Source organism: Oncorhynchus mykiss, chromosome 15, assembly GCF_013265735.2.
Source record: "Oncorhynchus mykiss isolate Arlee chromosome 15, USDA_OmykA_1.1, whole genome shotgun sequence".
NCBI lineage: Eukaryota > Metazoa > Chordata > Actinopteri > Salmoniformes > Salmonidae > Oncorhynchus > Oncorhynchus mykiss.
Window position 1 is genome coordinate 41,244,925 of NC_048579.1, and position 15,659 is coordinate 41,260,583.

The 15,659-nt window shown below is 42.4% G+C and overlaps 14 non-coding genes across 14 annotated transcripts; all 14 read left to right on the top strand.

Annotated features, from left to right (window-relative positions):
- The first annotated feature begins 476 nt into the window (after positions 1-476).
- On the top strand, positions 477-548 carry trnap-ugg. The gene has a single exon. It is a non-coding gene; the product is annotated as a tRNA-Pro (tRNA).
- An 863-nt stretch (positions 549-1,411) lies between these two features.
- On the top strand, positions 1,412-1,483 carry trnap-ugg. Its single transcript has one exon. It is a non-coding gene; the product is annotated as a tRNA-Pro (tRNA).
- An 863-nt stretch (positions 1,484-2,346) lies between these two features.
- On the top strand, positions 2,347-2,418 carry trnap-ugg. The gene has a single exon. It is a non-coding gene; the product is annotated as a tRNA-Pro (tRNA).
- A 2,733-nt stretch (positions 2,419-5,151) lies between these two features.
- trnap-ugg lies at positions 5,152-5,223 on the top strand. Its single transcript has one exon. It is a non-coding gene; the product is annotated as a tRNA-Pro (tRNA).
- An 863-nt stretch (positions 5,224-6,086) lies between these two features.
- On the top strand, positions 6,087-6,158 carry trnap-ugg. The gene has a single exon. It is a non-coding gene; the product is annotated as a tRNA-Pro (tRNA).
- An 863-nt stretch (positions 6,159-7,021) lies between these two features.
- On the top strand, positions 7,022-7,093 carry trnap-ugg. Its single transcript has one exon. It is a non-coding gene; the product is annotated as a tRNA-Pro (tRNA).
- Positions 7,094-8,533: 1,440 nt separating this feature from the next.
- Positions 8,534-8,605, top strand: trnap-ugg. Its single transcript has one exon. It is a non-coding gene; the product is annotated as a tRNA-Pro (tRNA).
- Positions 8,606-9,468: 863 nt separating this feature from the next.
- trnap-ugg lies at positions 9,469-9,540 on the top strand. Its single transcript has one exon. It is a non-coding gene; the product is annotated as a tRNA-Pro (tRNA).
- An 863-nt stretch (positions 9,541-10,403) lies between these two features.
- trnap-ugg lies at positions 10,404-10,475 on the top strand. Its single transcript has one exon. It is a non-coding gene; the product is annotated as a tRNA-Pro (tRNA).
- Positions 10,476-11,338: 863 nt separating this feature from the next.
- Positions 11,339-11,410, top strand: trnap-ugg. The gene has a single exon. It is a non-coding gene; the product is annotated as a tRNA-Pro (tRNA).
- Positions 11,411-12,273: 863 nt separating this feature from the next.
- trnap-ugg lies at positions 12,274-12,345 on the top strand. Its single transcript has one exon. It is a non-coding gene; the product is annotated as a tRNA-Pro (tRNA).
- An 846-nt stretch (positions 12,346-13,191) lies between these two features.
- Positions 13,192-13,263, top strand: trnap-ugg. Its single transcript has one exon. It is a non-coding gene; the product is annotated as a tRNA-Pro (tRNA).
- Positions 13,264-14,109: 846 nt separating this feature from the next.
- trnap-ugg lies at positions 14,110-14,181 on the top strand. The gene has a single exon. It is a non-coding gene; the product is annotated as a tRNA-Pro (tRNA).
- Positions 14,182-15,019: 838 nt separating this feature from the next.
- Positions 15,020-15,091, top strand: trnap-ugg. The gene has a single exon. It is a non-coding gene; the product is annotated as a tRNA-Pro (tRNA).
- The last annotated feature ends 568 nt before the right edge of the window (positions 15,092-15,659 follow it).

Below are 15,659 nucleotides of genomic sequence, written 5' to 3' on the forward strand. Positions count from 1 at the left end.
TTTGACAAACATTGCTCTCGCTCTGCCACATTTCACCAAAAATGCAGAGGTGTAACATCAGCAGTTATGGTAGGACTGAGAAGCATCCAGTGCAAAATGTGTGACATTTCTAATTTAAAACTGAGAGATTCCAATGTTTTTTTGTTTTTTTATTCACATACCGGTGCGTCAATCGGATCAAATGAAATTAGATCCAATTGATTTTGATGTCTACTTTTTAATTGTTAAAATCTACATTTAGTTCTTTCTTCATTTGTTTCTTGCTGTTACAGCTAATGAAGATTGAATCTGAAAGACTCAGCAGATGAATTACAGAGTATTTGAACTGAAACCTGGTCAACTGCTTGGAAGATAGCTATGCTCACAAGTATACCACCAACACTCACGTGATCCACTGTGGCCTGGCAACATCGACCTGTCAATGCATATTCTCACCGTCATTGCTGGCGACGGCAAAACAATGTCTTGAAATAAATGGCTCGTTGGTCTCGGGGTATGATTCTCGCTTTGGGTGCGAGAGGTCCCGGGTTCAAATCCCGGACGAGCCCTTTTGAAGAGCCTTTAACAATGTGAGACAGGCGGATCTTGGGCAACTGGTTGGAGGGGCGACTGCTACCACTGGAGCGCAGGACCAGGTGGACAAGTGATTAAGGTAATGGATTGCTAATCCATTGTGCTCTGCACTAGTGGGTTCAGCATCGCACAACATGTATTAATTTCTTCCTTGGTTAAAAAACCTGTCCTTTTACCGGGACATAGGTTACCTTCAGACAAGTCCCTTGACACTTGTGGGGGTCGTAGAGCAAAACTGAGAACAGCATTGTGTTTGTGAGAGTCTCCCCTTTCCAAAGAATGGGCAAACCATTTTGTAGGTCAAACCGTTCTGAAGCTATAGACATTTGTATGAGAAGACAGATTTTAGGGATGTGTCATGTTTTGACAAACATTGCTCTCGCTCTGCCACATTTCACCAAAAATGCAGAGGTGTAACATCAGCAGTTATGGTAGGACTGAGAAGCATCCAGTGCAAAATGTGTGACATTTCTAATTTAAAACTGAGAGATTCCAATGTTTTTTTGTTTTTTTATTCACATACCGGTGCGTCAATCGGATCAAATGAAATGAGATCCAATTGATTTTGATGTCAACTTTTTAATTGTTAAAATCTACATTTAGCTATTTCTTCATTTGTTTCTTGCTGTTACAGCTAATGAAGATTGAATCTGAAAGACTCAGCAGATGAATTACAGAGTATTTGAACTGAAACCTGGTCAACTGCTTGGAAGATAGCTATGCTCACAAGTATACCACCAACACTCACGTGATCCACTGTGGCCTGGCAACATCGACCTGTCAATGCATATTCTCACCGTCATTGCTGGCGACTGCAAAACAATGTCTTGAAATAAATGGCTCGTTGGTCTCGGGGTATGATTCTCGCTTTGGGTGCGAGAGGTCCCGGGTTCAAATCCCGGACGAGCCCTTTTGAAGAGCCTTTAACAATGTGAGACAGGCGGATCTTGGGCAACTGGTTGGAGGGGCGACTGCTACCACTGGAGCGCAGGACCAGGTGGACAAGTGATTAAGGTAATGGATTGCTAATCCATTGTGCTCTGCACTAGTGGGTTCAGCATTGCACAACATGTATTAATTTCTTCCTTGGTTAAAAAACCTGTCCTTTTACCGGGACATAGGTTACCTTCAGACAAGTCCCTTGACACTTGTGGGGGTCGTAGAGCAAAACTGAGAACAGCATTGTGTTTGTGAGAGTCTCCCCTTTCCAAAGAATGGGCAAACCATTTTGTAGGTCAAACCGTTCTGAAGCTATAGACATTTGTATGAGAAGACAGATTTTAGGGATGTGTCATGTTTTGACAAACATTGCTCTCGCTCTGCCACATTTCACCAAAAATGCAGAGGTGTAACATCAGCAGTTATGGTAGGACTGAGAAGCATCCAGTGCAAAATGTGTGACATTTCTAATTTAAAACTGAGAGATTCCAATGTTTTTTTGTTTTTTTATTCACATACCGGTGCGTCAATCGGATCAAATGAAATGAGATCCAATTGATTTTGATGTCAACTTTTTAATTGTTAAAATCTACATTTAGCTATTTCTTCATTTGTTTCTTGCTGTTACAGCTAATGAAGATTGAATCTGAAAGACTCAGCAGATGAATTACAGAGTATTTGAACTGAAACCTGGTCAACTGCTTGGAAGATAGCTATGCTCACAAGTATACCACCAACACTCACGTGATCCACTGTGGCCTGGCAACATCGACCTGTCAATGCATATTCTCACCGTCATTGCTGGCGACTGCAAAACAATGTCTTGAAATAAATGGCTTGTTGGTCTAGGGGTATGATTCTCGCTTTGGGTGCGAGAGGTCCCGGGTTCAAATCCCGGACGAGCCCTTTTGAAGAGCCTTTAACAATGTGAGACAGGCGGATCTTGGGCAACTGGTTGGAGGGGCGACTGCTACCACTGGAGCGCAGGACCAGGTGGACAAGTGATTAAGGCAATGGACTGCTAATCCATTGTGCTCTGCACTAGTGGGTTCAGCATCGCACAACATGTATTAATTTCTTCCTTGGTTAAAAAACCTGTCCTTTTACCGGGACATAGGTTACCTTCAGACGAGTCCCTTGACACTTGTGGGGGTCGTAGAGCAAAACTGAGAACAGCATTGTGTTTGTGAGAGTCTCCCCTTTCCAAAGAATGGGCAAACTATTTTGTAGGTCAAACCGTTCTGAAGCTATAGACATTTGTATGAGAAGACAGATTTTAGGGATGTGTCATGTTTTGACAAACATTGCTCTCGCTCTGCCACATTTCACCAAAAATGCAGAGGTGTAACATCAGCAGTTATGGTAGGACTGAGAAGCATCCAGTGCAAAATGTGTGACATTTCTAATTTAAAACTGAGAGATTCCAATGTTTTTTTGTTTTTTTATTCACATACCGGTGCGTCAATCGGATCAAATGAAATTAGATCCAATTGATTTTGATGTCTACTTTTTAATTGTTAAAATCTACATTTAGCTCTTTCTTCATTTGTTTCTTGCTGTTACAGCTAATGAAGATTGAATCTGAAAGACTCAGGAGATGAATTACAGAGTATTTGAACTGAAACCTGGTCAACTGCTTGGAAGATAGCTATGCTAACAAGTATACCACCAACACTCACGTGATCCACTGTGGCCTGGCAACATCGACCTGTCAATGCATATTCTCACCGTCATTGCTGGCGACTGCAAAACAAGGTCTTGAAATAAATGGCTCTTTGGTCTAGGGGTATGATTCTCGCTTAGGGTGCGAGAGGTCCCGGTTTCAAATCCCGGACGAGCCCTTTTGAAGAGCCTTTAACAATGTGAGACAGGCGGATCTTGGGCAACTGGTTGGAGGGGCGACTGCTACCACTGGAGCGCAGGACCAGGTGGACAAGTGATTAAGGCAATGGACTGCTAATCCATTGTGCTCTGCACTAGTGGGTTCAGCATCGCACAACATGTATTAATTTCTTCCTTGGTTAAAAAACCTGTCCTTTTACCGGGACATAGGTTACCTTCAGACGAGTCCCTTGACACTTGTGGGGGTCGTAGAGCAAAACTGAGAACAGCATTGTGTTTGTGAGAGTCTCCCCTTTCCAAAGAATGGGCAAACTATTTTGTAGGTCAAACCGTTCTGAAGCTATAGACATTTGTATGAGAAGACAGATTTTAGGGATGTGTCATGTTTTGACAAACATTGCTCTCGCTCTGCCACATTTCACCAAAAATGCAGAGGTGTAACATCAGCAGTTATGGTAGGACTGAGAAGCATCCAGTGCAAAATGTGTGACATTTCTAATTTAAAACTGAGAGATTCCAATGTTTTTTTGTTTTTTTATTCACATACCGGTGCGTCAATCGGATCAAATGAAATTAGATCCAATTGATTTTGATGTCTACTTTTTAATTGTTAAAATCTACATTTAGCTCTTTCTTCATTTGTTTCTTGCTGTTACAGCTAATGAAGATTGAATCTGAAAGACTCAGGAGATGAATTACAGAGTATTTGAACTGAAACCTGGTCAACTGCTTGGAAGATAGCTATGCTAACAAGTATACCACCAACACTCACGTGATCCACTGTGGCCTGGCAACATCGACCTGTCAATGCATATTCTCACCGTCATTGCTGGCGACTGCAAAACAAGGTCTTGAAATAAATGGCTCTTTGGTCTAGGGGTATGATTCTCGCTTAGGGTGCGAGAGGTCCCGGTTTCAAATCCCGGACGAGCCCTTTTGAAGAGCCTTTAACAATGTGAGACAGGCGGATCTTGGGCAACTGGTTGGAGGGGCGACTGCTACCACTGGAGCGCAGGACCAGGTGGACAAGTGATTAAGGCAATGGACTGCTAATCCATTGTGCTCTGCACTAGTGGGTTCAGCATCGCACAACATGTATTAATTTCTTCCTTGGTTAAAAAACCTGTCCTTTTACCGGGACATAGGTTACCTTCAGACGAGTCCCTTGACACTTGTGGGGGTCGTAGAGCAAAACTGAGAACAGCATTGTGTTTGTGAGAGTCTCCCCTTTCCAAAGAATGGGAAAACTATTTTGTAGGTCAAACCGTTCTGAAGCTATAGACATTTGTATGAGAAGACAGATTTTAGGGATGTGTCATGTTTTGACAAACATTGCTCTCGCTCTGCCACATTTCACCAAAAATGCAGAGGTGTAACATCAGCAGTTATGGTAGGACTGAGAAGCATCCAGTGCAAAATGTGTGACATTTCTAATTTAAAACTGAGAGATTCCAATGTTTTTTTGTTTTTTTATTCACATACCGGTGCGTCAATCGGATCAAATGAAATGAGATCCAATTGATTTTGATGTCTACTTTTTAATTGTTAAAATCTACATTTAGCTCTTTCTTCATTTGTTTCTTGCTGTTACAGCTAATGAAGATTGAATCTGAAAGACTCAGCAGATGAATTACAGAGTATTTGAACTGAAACCTGGTCAACTGCTTGGAAGATAGCTATGCTCACAAGTATACCACCAACACTCACGTGATCCACTGTGGCCTGGCAACATCGACCTGTCAATGCATATTCTCACCGTCATTGCTGGAGACGGCAAAACAATGCCTTGAAATAAATGGCTCGTTGGTCTCGGGGTATGATTCTCGCTTTGGGTGCGAGAGGTCCCGGGTTCAAATCCCGGACGAGCCCTTTTGAAGAGCCTTTAACAATGTGAGACAGGCGGATCTTGGGCAACTGGTTGGAGGGGCGACTGCTACCACTGGAGCGCAGGACCAGGTGGACAAGTGATTAAGGTAATGGATTGCTAATCCATTGTGCTCTGCACTAGTGGGTTCAGCATCGCACAACATGTATTAATTTCTTCCTTGGTTAAAAAACCTGTCCTTTTACCGGGACATAGGTTACCTTCAGACAAGTCCCTTGACACTTGTGGGGGTCGTAGAGCAAAACTGAGAACAGCATTGTGTTTGTGAGAGTCTCCCCTTTCCAAAGAATGGGCAAACTATTTTGTAGGTCAAACCGTTCTGAAGCTATAGACATTTGTATGAGAAGACAGATTTTAGGGATGTGTCATGTTTTGACAAACATTGCTCTCGCTCTGCCACATTTCACCAAAAATGCAGAGGTGTAACATCAGCAGTTATGGTAGGACTGAGAAGCATCCAGTGCAAAATGTGTGACATTTCTAATTTAAAACTGAGAGATTCCAATGTTTTTTTGTTTTTTTATTCACATACCGGTGCGTCAATCGGATCAAATGAAATTAGATCCAATTGATTTTGATGTCTACTTTTTAATTGTTAAAATCTACATTTAGCTCTTTCTTCATTTGTTTCTTGCTGTTACAGCTAATGAAGATTGAATCTGAAAGACTCAGCAGATGAATTACAGAGTATTTGAACTGAAACCTGGTCAACTGCTTGGAAGATAGCTATGCTAACAAGTATACCACCAACACTCACGTGATCCACTGTGGCCTGGCAACATCGACCTGTCAATGCATATTCTCACCGTCATTGCTGGAGACGGCAAAACAATGCCTTGAAATAAATGGCTCGTTGGTCTCGGGGTATGATTCTCGCTTTGGGTGCGAGAGGTCCCGGGTTCAAATCCCGGACGAGCCCTTTTGAAGAGCCTTTAACAATGTGAGACAGGCGGATCTTGGGCAACTGGTTGGAGGGGCGACTGCTACCACTGGAGCGCAGGACCAGGTGGACAAGTGATTAAGGTAATGGATTGCTAATCCATTGTGCTCTGCACTAGTGGGTTCAGCATCGCACAACATGTATTAATTTCTTCCTTGGTTAAAAAACCTGTCCTTTTACCGGGACATAGGTTACCTTCAGACAAGTCCCTTGACACTTGTGGGGGTCGTAGAGCAAAACTGAGAACAGCATTGTGTTTGTGAGAGTCTCCCCTTTCCAAAGAATGGGCAAACTATTTTGTAGGTCAAACCGTTCTGAAGCTATAGACATTTGTATGAGAAGACAGATTTTAGGGATGTGTCATGTTTTGACAAACATTGCTCTCGCTCTGCCACATTTCACCAAAAATGCAGAGGTGTAACATCAGCAGTTATGGTAGGACTGAGAAGCATCCAGTGCAAAATGTGTGACATTTCTAATTTAAAACTGAGAGATTCCAATGTTTTTTTGTTTTTTTATTCACATACCGGTGCGTCAATCGGATCAAATGAAATTAGATCCAATTGATTTTGATGTCTACTTTTTAATTGTTAAAATCTACATTTAGCTCTTTCTTCATTTGTTTCTTGCTGTTACAGCTAATGAAGATTGAATCTGAAAGACTCAGGAGATGAATTACAGAGTATTTGAACTGAAACCTGGTCAACTGCTTGGAAGATAGCTATGCTAACAAGTATACCACCAACACTCACGTGATCCGCTGTGGCCTGGCAACATCGACCTGTCAATGCACATTCTCACCGTCATTGCTGGCGACTGCAAAACAATGTCTTGAAATAAATGGCTCTTTGGTCTAGGGGTATGATTCTCGCTTTGGGTGCGAGAGGTCCCGGGTTCAAATCCCGGACGAGCCCTTTTGAAGAGCCTTTAACAATGTGAGACAGGCGGATCTTGGGCAACTGGTTGGAGGGGCGACTGCTACCACTGGAGCGCAGGACCAGGTGGACAAGTGATTAAGGCAATGGACTGCTAATCCATTGTGCTCGGCACTAGTGGGTTCAGCATCGCACAACATGTATTAATTTCTTCCTTGGTTAAAAAACCTGTCCTTTTACCGGGACATAGGTTACCTTCAGACGAGTCCCTTGACACTTGTGGGGGTCGTAGAGCAAAACTGCGAACAGCATTGTGTTTGTGAGAGTCTCCCCTTTCCAAAGAATGGGCAAACTATTTTGTAGGTCAAACCGTTCTGAAGCTATAGACATTTGTATGAGAAGACAGATTTTAGGGATGTGTCATGTTTTGACAAACATTGCTCTCGCTCTGCCACATTTCACCAAAAATGCAGAGGTGTAACATCAGCAGTTATGGTAGGACTGAGAAGCATCCAGTGCAAAATGTGTGACATTTCTAATTTAAAACTGAGAGATTCCAATGTTTTTTTGTTTTTTTATTCACATACCGGTGCGTCAATCGGATCAAATGAAATGAGATCCAATTGATTTTGATGTCTACTTTTTAATTGTTAAAATCTACATTTAGCTCTTTCTTCATTTGTTTCTTGCTGTTACAGCTAATGAAGATTGAATCTGAAAGACTCAGCAGATGAATTACAGAGTATTTGAACTGAAACCTGGTCAACTGCTTGGAAGATAGCTATGCTCACAAGTATACCACCAACACTCACGTGATCCACTGTGGCCTGTCAACATCGACCTGTCAATGCATATTCTCACCGTCATTGCTGGCGACTGCAAAACAATGTCTTGAAATAAGAGTCTCCCCTTTCCAAAGAATGGGAAAACTATTTTGTAGGTCAAACCGTTCTGAAGCTATAGACATTTGTATGAGAAGACAGATTTTAGGGATGTGTCATGTTTTGACAAACATTGCTCTCGCTCTGCCACATTTCACCAAAAATGCAGAGGTGTAACATCAGCAGTTATGGTAGGACTGAGAAGCATCCAGTGCAAAATGTGTGATATTTCTAATTTAAAACTGAGAGATTCCAATGTTTTTTTGTTTTTTTATTCACATACCGGTGCGTCAATCGGATCAAATGAAATGAGATCCAATTGATTTTGATGTCTACTTTTTAATTGTTAAAATCTACATTTAGTTCTTTCTTCATTTGTTTCTTGCTGTTACAGCTAATGAAGATTGAATCTGAAAGACTCAGGAGATGAATTACAGAGTATTTGAACTGAAACCTGGTCAACTGCTTGGAAGATAGCTATGCTCACAAGTATACCACCAACACTCACGTGATCCACTGTGGCCTGGCAACATCGACCTGTCAATGCATATTCTCACCGTCATTGCTGGCGACTGCAAAACAAGGTCTTGAAATAAATGGCTCTTTGGTCTAGGGGTATGATTCTCGCTTTGGGTGCGAGAGGTCCCGGGTTCAAATCCCGGACGAGCCCTTTTGAAGAGCCTTTAACAATGTGAGACAGGCGGATCTTGGGCAACTGGTTGGAGGGGCGACTGCTACCACTGGAGCGCAGGACCAGGTGGACAAGTGATTAAGGCAATTGACTGCTAATCCATTGTGCTCTTCACTAGTGGGTTCAGCATCGCACAACATGTATTAATTTCTTCCTTGGTTAAAAAACCTGTCCTTTTACCGGGACATAGGTTACCTTCAGACGAGTCCCTTGACACTTGTGGGGGTCGTAGAGCAAAACTGCGAACAGCATTGTGTTTGTGAGAGTCTCCCCTTTCCAAAGAATGGGAAAACTATTTTGTAGGTCAAACCGTTCTGAAGCTATAGACATTTGTATGAGAAGACAGATTTTAGGGATGTGTCATGTTTTGACAAACATTGCTCTCGCTCTGCCACATTTCACCAAAAATGCAGAGGTGTAACATCAGCAGTTATGGTAGGACTGAGAAGCATCCAGTGCAAAATGTGTGATATTTCTAATTTAAAACTGAGAGATTCCAATGTTTTTTTGTTTTTTTATTCACATACCGGTGCGTCAATCGGATCAAATGAAATGAGATCCAATTGATTTTGATGTCTACTTTTTAATTGTTAAAATCTACATTTAGTTCTTTCTTCATTTGTTTCTTGCTGTTACAGCTAATGAAGATTGAATCTGAAAGACTCAGGAGATGAATTACAGAGTATTTGAACTGAAACCTGGTCAACTGCTTGGAAGATAGCTATGCTCACAAGTATACCACCAACACTCACGTGATCCACTGTGGCCTGGCAACATCGACCTGTCAATGCATATTCTCACCGTCATTGCTGGCGACTGCAAAACAAGGTCTTGAAATAAATGGCTCTTTGGTCTAGGGGTATGATTCTCGCTTTGGGTGCGAGAGGTCCCGGGTTCAAATCCCGGACGAGCCCTTTTGAAGAGCCTTTAACAATGTGAGACAGGCGGATCTTGGGCAACTGGTTGGAGGGGCGACTGCTACCACTGGAGCGCAGGACCAGGTGGACAAGTGATTAAGGCAATGGACTGCTAATCCATTGTGCTCTGCACTAGTGGGTTCAGCATCGCACAACATGTATTAATTTCTTCCTTGGTTAAAAAACCTGTCCTTTTACCGGGACATAGGTTACCTTCAGACGAGTCCCTTGACACTTGTGGGGGTCGTAGAGCAAAACTGCGAACAGCATTGTGTTTGTGAGAGTCTCCCCTTTCCAAAGAATGGGCAAACTATTTTGTAGGTCAAACCGTTCTGAAGCTATAGACATTTGTATGAGAAGACAGATTTTAGGGATGTGTCATGTTTTGACAAACATTGCTCTCGCTCTGCCACATTTCACCAAAAATGCAGAGGTGTAACATCAGCAGTTATGGTAGGACTGAGAAGCATCCAGTGCAAAATGTGTGACATTTCTAATTTAAAACTGAGAGATTCCAATGTTTTTTTGTTTTTTTATTCACATACCGGTGCGTCAATCGGATCAAATGAAATGAGATCCAATTGATTTTGATGTCTACTTTTTAATTGTTAAAATCTACATTTAGTTCTTTCTTCATTTGTTTCTTGCTGTTACAGCTAATGAAGATTGAATCTGAAAGACTCAGGAGATGAATTACAGAGTATTTGAACTGAAACCTGGTCAACTGCTTGGAAGATAGCTATGCTCACAAGTATACCACCAACACTCACGTGATCCACTGTGGCCTGGCAACATCGACCTGTCAATGCATATTCTCACCGTCATTGCTGGCGACTGCAAAACAAGGTCTTGAAATAAATGGCTCTTTGGTCTAGGGGTATGATTCTCGCTTTGGGTGCGAGAGGTCCCGGGTTCAAATCCCGGACGAGCCCTTTTGAAGAGCCTTTAACAATGTGAGACAGGCGGATCTTGGGCAACTGGTTGGAGGGGCGACTGCTACCACTGGAGCGCAGGACCAGGTGGACAAGTGATTAAGGCAATGGACTGCTAATCCATTGTGCTCTGCACTAGTGGGTTCAGCATCGCACAACATGTATTAATTTCTTCCTTGGTTAAAAAACCTGTCCTTTTACCGGGACATAGGTTACCTTCAGACGAGTCCCTTGACACTTGTGGGGGTCGTAGAGCAAAACTGCGAACAGCATTGTGTTTGTGAGAGTCTCCCCTTTCCAAAGAATGGGAAAACTATTTTGTAGGTCAAACCGTTCTGAAGCTATAGACATTTGTATGAGAAGACAGATTTTAGGGATGTGTCATGTTTTGACAAACATTGCTCTCGCTCTGCCACATTTCACCAAAAATGCAGAGGTGTAACATCAGCAGTTATGGTAGGACTGAGAAGCATCCAGTGCAAAATGTGTGACATTTCTAATTTAAAACTGAGAGATTCCAATGTTTTTTTGTTTTTTTATTCACATACCGGTGCGTCAATCGGATCAAATGAAATGAGATCCAATTGATTTTGATGTCTACTTTTTAATTGTTAAAATCTACATTTAGTTCTTTCTTCATTTGTTTCTTGCTGTTACAGCTAATGAAGATTGAATCTGAAAGACTCAGGAGATGAATTACAGAGTATTTGAACTGAAACCTGGTCAACTGCTTGGAAGATAGCTATGCTCACAAGTATACCACCAACACTCACGTGATCCACTGTGGCCTGGCAACATCGACCTGTCAATGCATATTCTCACCGTCATTGCTGGCGACTGCAAAACAATGTCTTGAAATAAATGGCTCTTTGGTCTAGGGGTATGATTCTCGCTTTGGGTGCGAGAGGTCCCGGGTTCAAATCCCGGACGAGCCCTTTTGAAGAGCCTTTAACAATGTGAGACAGGCGGATCTTGGGCAACTGGTTGGAGGGGCGACTGCTACCACTGGAGCGCAGGACCAGGTGGACAAGTGATTAAGGTAATGGACTGCTAATCCATTGTGCTCTGCACTAGTGGGTTCAGCATCGCACAACATGTATTAATTTCTTCCTTGGTTAAAAAACCTGTCCTTTTACCGGGACATAGGTTACCTTCAGACGAGTCCCTTGACACCTGTGGGGGTCGTAGAGCAAAACTGAGAACAGCATTGTGTTTGTGAGAGTCTCCCCTTTCCAAAGAATGGGCAAACTATTTTGTAGGTCAAACCGTTCTGAAGCTATAGACATTTGTATGAGAAGACAGATTTTAGGGATGTGTCATGTTTTGACAAACATTGCTCTCGCTCTGCCACATTTCACCAAAAATGCAGAGGTGTAACATCAGCAGTTATGGTAGGACTGAGAAGCATCCAGTGCAAAATGTGTGACATTTCTAATTTAAAACTGAGAGATTCCAATGTTTTTTTGTTTTTTTATTCACATACCGGTGCGTCAATCGGATCAAATGAAATGAGATCCAATTGATTTTGATGTCTACTTTTTAATTGTTAAAATCTACATTTAGCTCTTTCTTCATTTGTTTCTTGCTGTTACAGCTAATGAAGATTGAATCTGAAAGACTCAGGAGATGAATTACAGAGTATTTGAACTGAAACCTGGTCAACTGCTTGGAAGATAGCTATGCTCACAAGTATACCACCAACACTCACGTGATCCACTGTGGCCTGGCAACATCGACCTGTCAATGCATATTCTCACTGTCATTGCTGGCGACTGCAAAACAATGTCTTGAAATAAATGGCTCGTTGGTCTAGGGGTATGATTCTCGCTTTGGGTGCGAGAGGTCCCGGGTTCAAATCCCGGACTAGCCCTTTTGAAGAGCCTTTAACAATGTGAGACAGGCGGATCTTGGGCAACTGGTTGGAGGGGCGACTGCTACCACTGGAGTGCAGGACCAGGTGGACAAGTGATTAAGGTAATGGACTGCTAATCCATTGTGCTCTGCACTAGTGGGTTCAGCATCGCACAACATGTATTAATTTCTTCCTTGGTTAAAAAACCTGTCCTTTTACCGGGACAAGTCCCTTGACACTTGTGGGGGTCGTAGAGCAAAACTGAGAACAGCATTGTGTTTGTGAGAGTCTCCCCTTTCCAAAGAATGGGCAAACTATTTTGTAGGTCAAACCGTTCTGAAGCTATAGACATTTGTATGAGAAGACAGATTTTAGGGATGTGTCATGTTTTGACAAACATTGCTCTCGCTCTGCCACATTTCACCAAAAATGCAGAGGTGTAACATCAGCAGTTATGGTAGGACTGAGAAGCATCCAGTGCAAAATGTGTGACATTTCTAATTTAAAACTGAGAGATTCCAAAGTTTTTTTGTTTTTTTATTCACATACCGGTGCGTCAATCGGATCAAATGAAATGAGATCCAATTGATTTTGATGTCTACTTTTTAATTGTTAAAATCTACATTTAGCTCTTTCTTCATTTGTTTCTTGCTGTTACAGCTAATGAAGATTGAATCTGAAAGACTCAGGAGATGAATTACAGAGTATTTGAACTGAAACCTGGTCAACTGCTTGGAAGATAGCTATGCTCACAAGTATACCACCAACACTCACGTGATCCACTGTGGCCTGGCAACATCGACCTGTCAATGCATATTCTCACCGTCATTGCTGGCGACTGCAAAACAATATCTTGAAATAAATGGCTAGTTGGTCTAGGGGTATGATTCTCGCTTTGGGTGCGAGAGGTCCCGGGTTCAAATCCCGGACGAGCCCTTTTGAAGAGCCTTTAACAATGTGAGACAGGCGGATCTTGGGCAACTGGTTGGAGGGGCGACTGCTACCACTGGAGCGCAGGACCAGGTGGACAAGTGATTAAGGTAATGGACTGCTAATCCATTGTGCTCTGCACTAGTGGGTTCAGCATCGCACAACATGTATTAATTTCTTCCTTGGTTAAAAAACCTGTCCTTTTACCGGGACAAGTCCCTTGACACTTGTGGGGGTCGTAGAGCAAAACTGAGAACAGCATTGTGTTTGTGAGAGTCTCCCCTTTCCAAAGAATGGGCAAACTATTTTGTAGGTCAAACCGTTCTGAAGCTATAGACATTTGTATGAGAAGACAGATTTTAGGGATGTGTCATGTTTTGACAAACATTGCTCTCGCTCTGCCACATTTCACCAAAAATGCAGAGGTGTAACATCAGCAGTTATGGTAGGACTGAGAAGCATCCAGTGCAAAATGTGTGACATTTCTAATTTAAAACTGAGAGATTCCAATGTTTTTTTGTTTTTTTATTCACATACCGGTGCGTCAATCGGATCAAATGAAATGAGATCCAATTGATTTTGATGTCTACTTTTTAATTGTTAAAATCTACATTTAGCTCTTTCTTCATTTGTTTCTTGCTGTTACAGCTAATGAAGATTGAATCTGAAAGACTCAGGAGATGAATTACAGAGTATTTGAACTGAAACCTGGTCAACTGCTTGGAAGATAGCTATGCTCACAAGTATACCACCAACACTCACGTGATCCACTGTGGCCTGGCAACATCGACCTGTCAATGCATATTCTCACCGTCATTGCTGGCGACTGCAAAACAATATCTTGAAATAAATGGCTCGTTGGTCTAGGGGTATGATTCTCGCTTTGGGTGCGAGAGGTCCCGGGTTCAAATCCCGGACGAGCCCTTTTGAAGAGCCTTTAACAATGTGAGACAGGCGGATCTTGGGCAACTGGTTGGAGGGGCGACTGCTACCACTGGAGCGCAGGACCAGGTGGACAAGTGATTAAGGTAATGGACTGCTAATCCATTGTGCTCTGCACTAGTGGGTTCAGCATCGCACAACATGTATTAATTTCTTCCTTGGTTAAAAAACCTGTCCTTTTACCGGGACAAGTCCCTTGACACTTGTGGGGGTCGTAGAGCAAAACTGAGAACAGCATTGTGTTTGTGAGAGTCTCCCCTTTCCAAAGAATGGGTAAACTATTTTGTAGGTCAAACCGTTCTGAAGCTATAGACATTTGTATGAGAAGACAGATTTTAGGGATGTGTCATGTTTTGACAAACATTGCTCTCGCTCTGCCACATTTCACCAAAAATGCAGAGGTGTAACATCAGCAGTTATGGTAGGACTGAGAAGCATCCAGTGCAAAATGTGTGACATTTCTAATTTAAAACTGAGAGATTCCAATGTTTTTTTATTCACATACCGGTGCGTCAATCGGATCAAATGAAATGAGATCCAATTGATTTTGATGTCTACTTTTTAATTGTTAAAATCTACATTTAGTTCTTTCTTCATTTGTTTCTTGCTGTTACAGCTAATGAAGATTGAATCTGAAAGACTCAGCAGATGAATTACAGAGTATTTGAACTGAAACCTGGTCAACTGCTTGGAAGATAGCTATGCTCACAAGTATACCACCAACACTCACGTGATCCACTGTGGCCTGGCAACATCGACCTGTCAATGCATATTCTCACCGTCATTGCTGGTGACTGCAAAACAATGTCTTGAAATAAATGGCTCGTTGGTCTAGGGGTATGATTCTTGCTTTGGGTGCGAGAGGTCCCGGGTTCAAATCCCGGATGAGCCCTTTTGAAGAGCCTTTAACAATGTGAGACAGGCGGATCTTGGGCAACTGGTTGGAGGGGCGACTGCTACCACTGGAGCGCAGGACCAGGTGGACAAGTGATTAAGGTAATGGACTGCTAATCCGTTGTGCTCTGCACTAGTGGGTTCAGCATCGCACAACATGTATTAATTTCTTCCTTGGTTAAAAAACCTGTCCTTTTACCGGGACATAGGTTACCTTCAGACGAGTCCCTTGACACTTGTGGGGGTCGTAGAGCAAAACTGAGAACAGCATTGTGTTTGTGAGAGTCTCCCCTTTCCAAAGAATGGGCAAACTATTTTGTAGGTCAAACCGTTCTGAAGCTATAGACATTTGTATGAGAATACAGATTTTAGGGATGTGTCATGTTTTGACAAACATTGCTCTCGCTCTGCCACATTTCACCAAAAATGCAGAGGTGTAACATCAGCAGTTATGGTAGGACTGAGAAGCATCCAGTGCAAAATGTGTGACATTTCTAATTTAAAACTGAGAGATTCCAATGTTTTTTTGTTTTTTTATTCACATACCGGTGCGTCAATCGGATCAA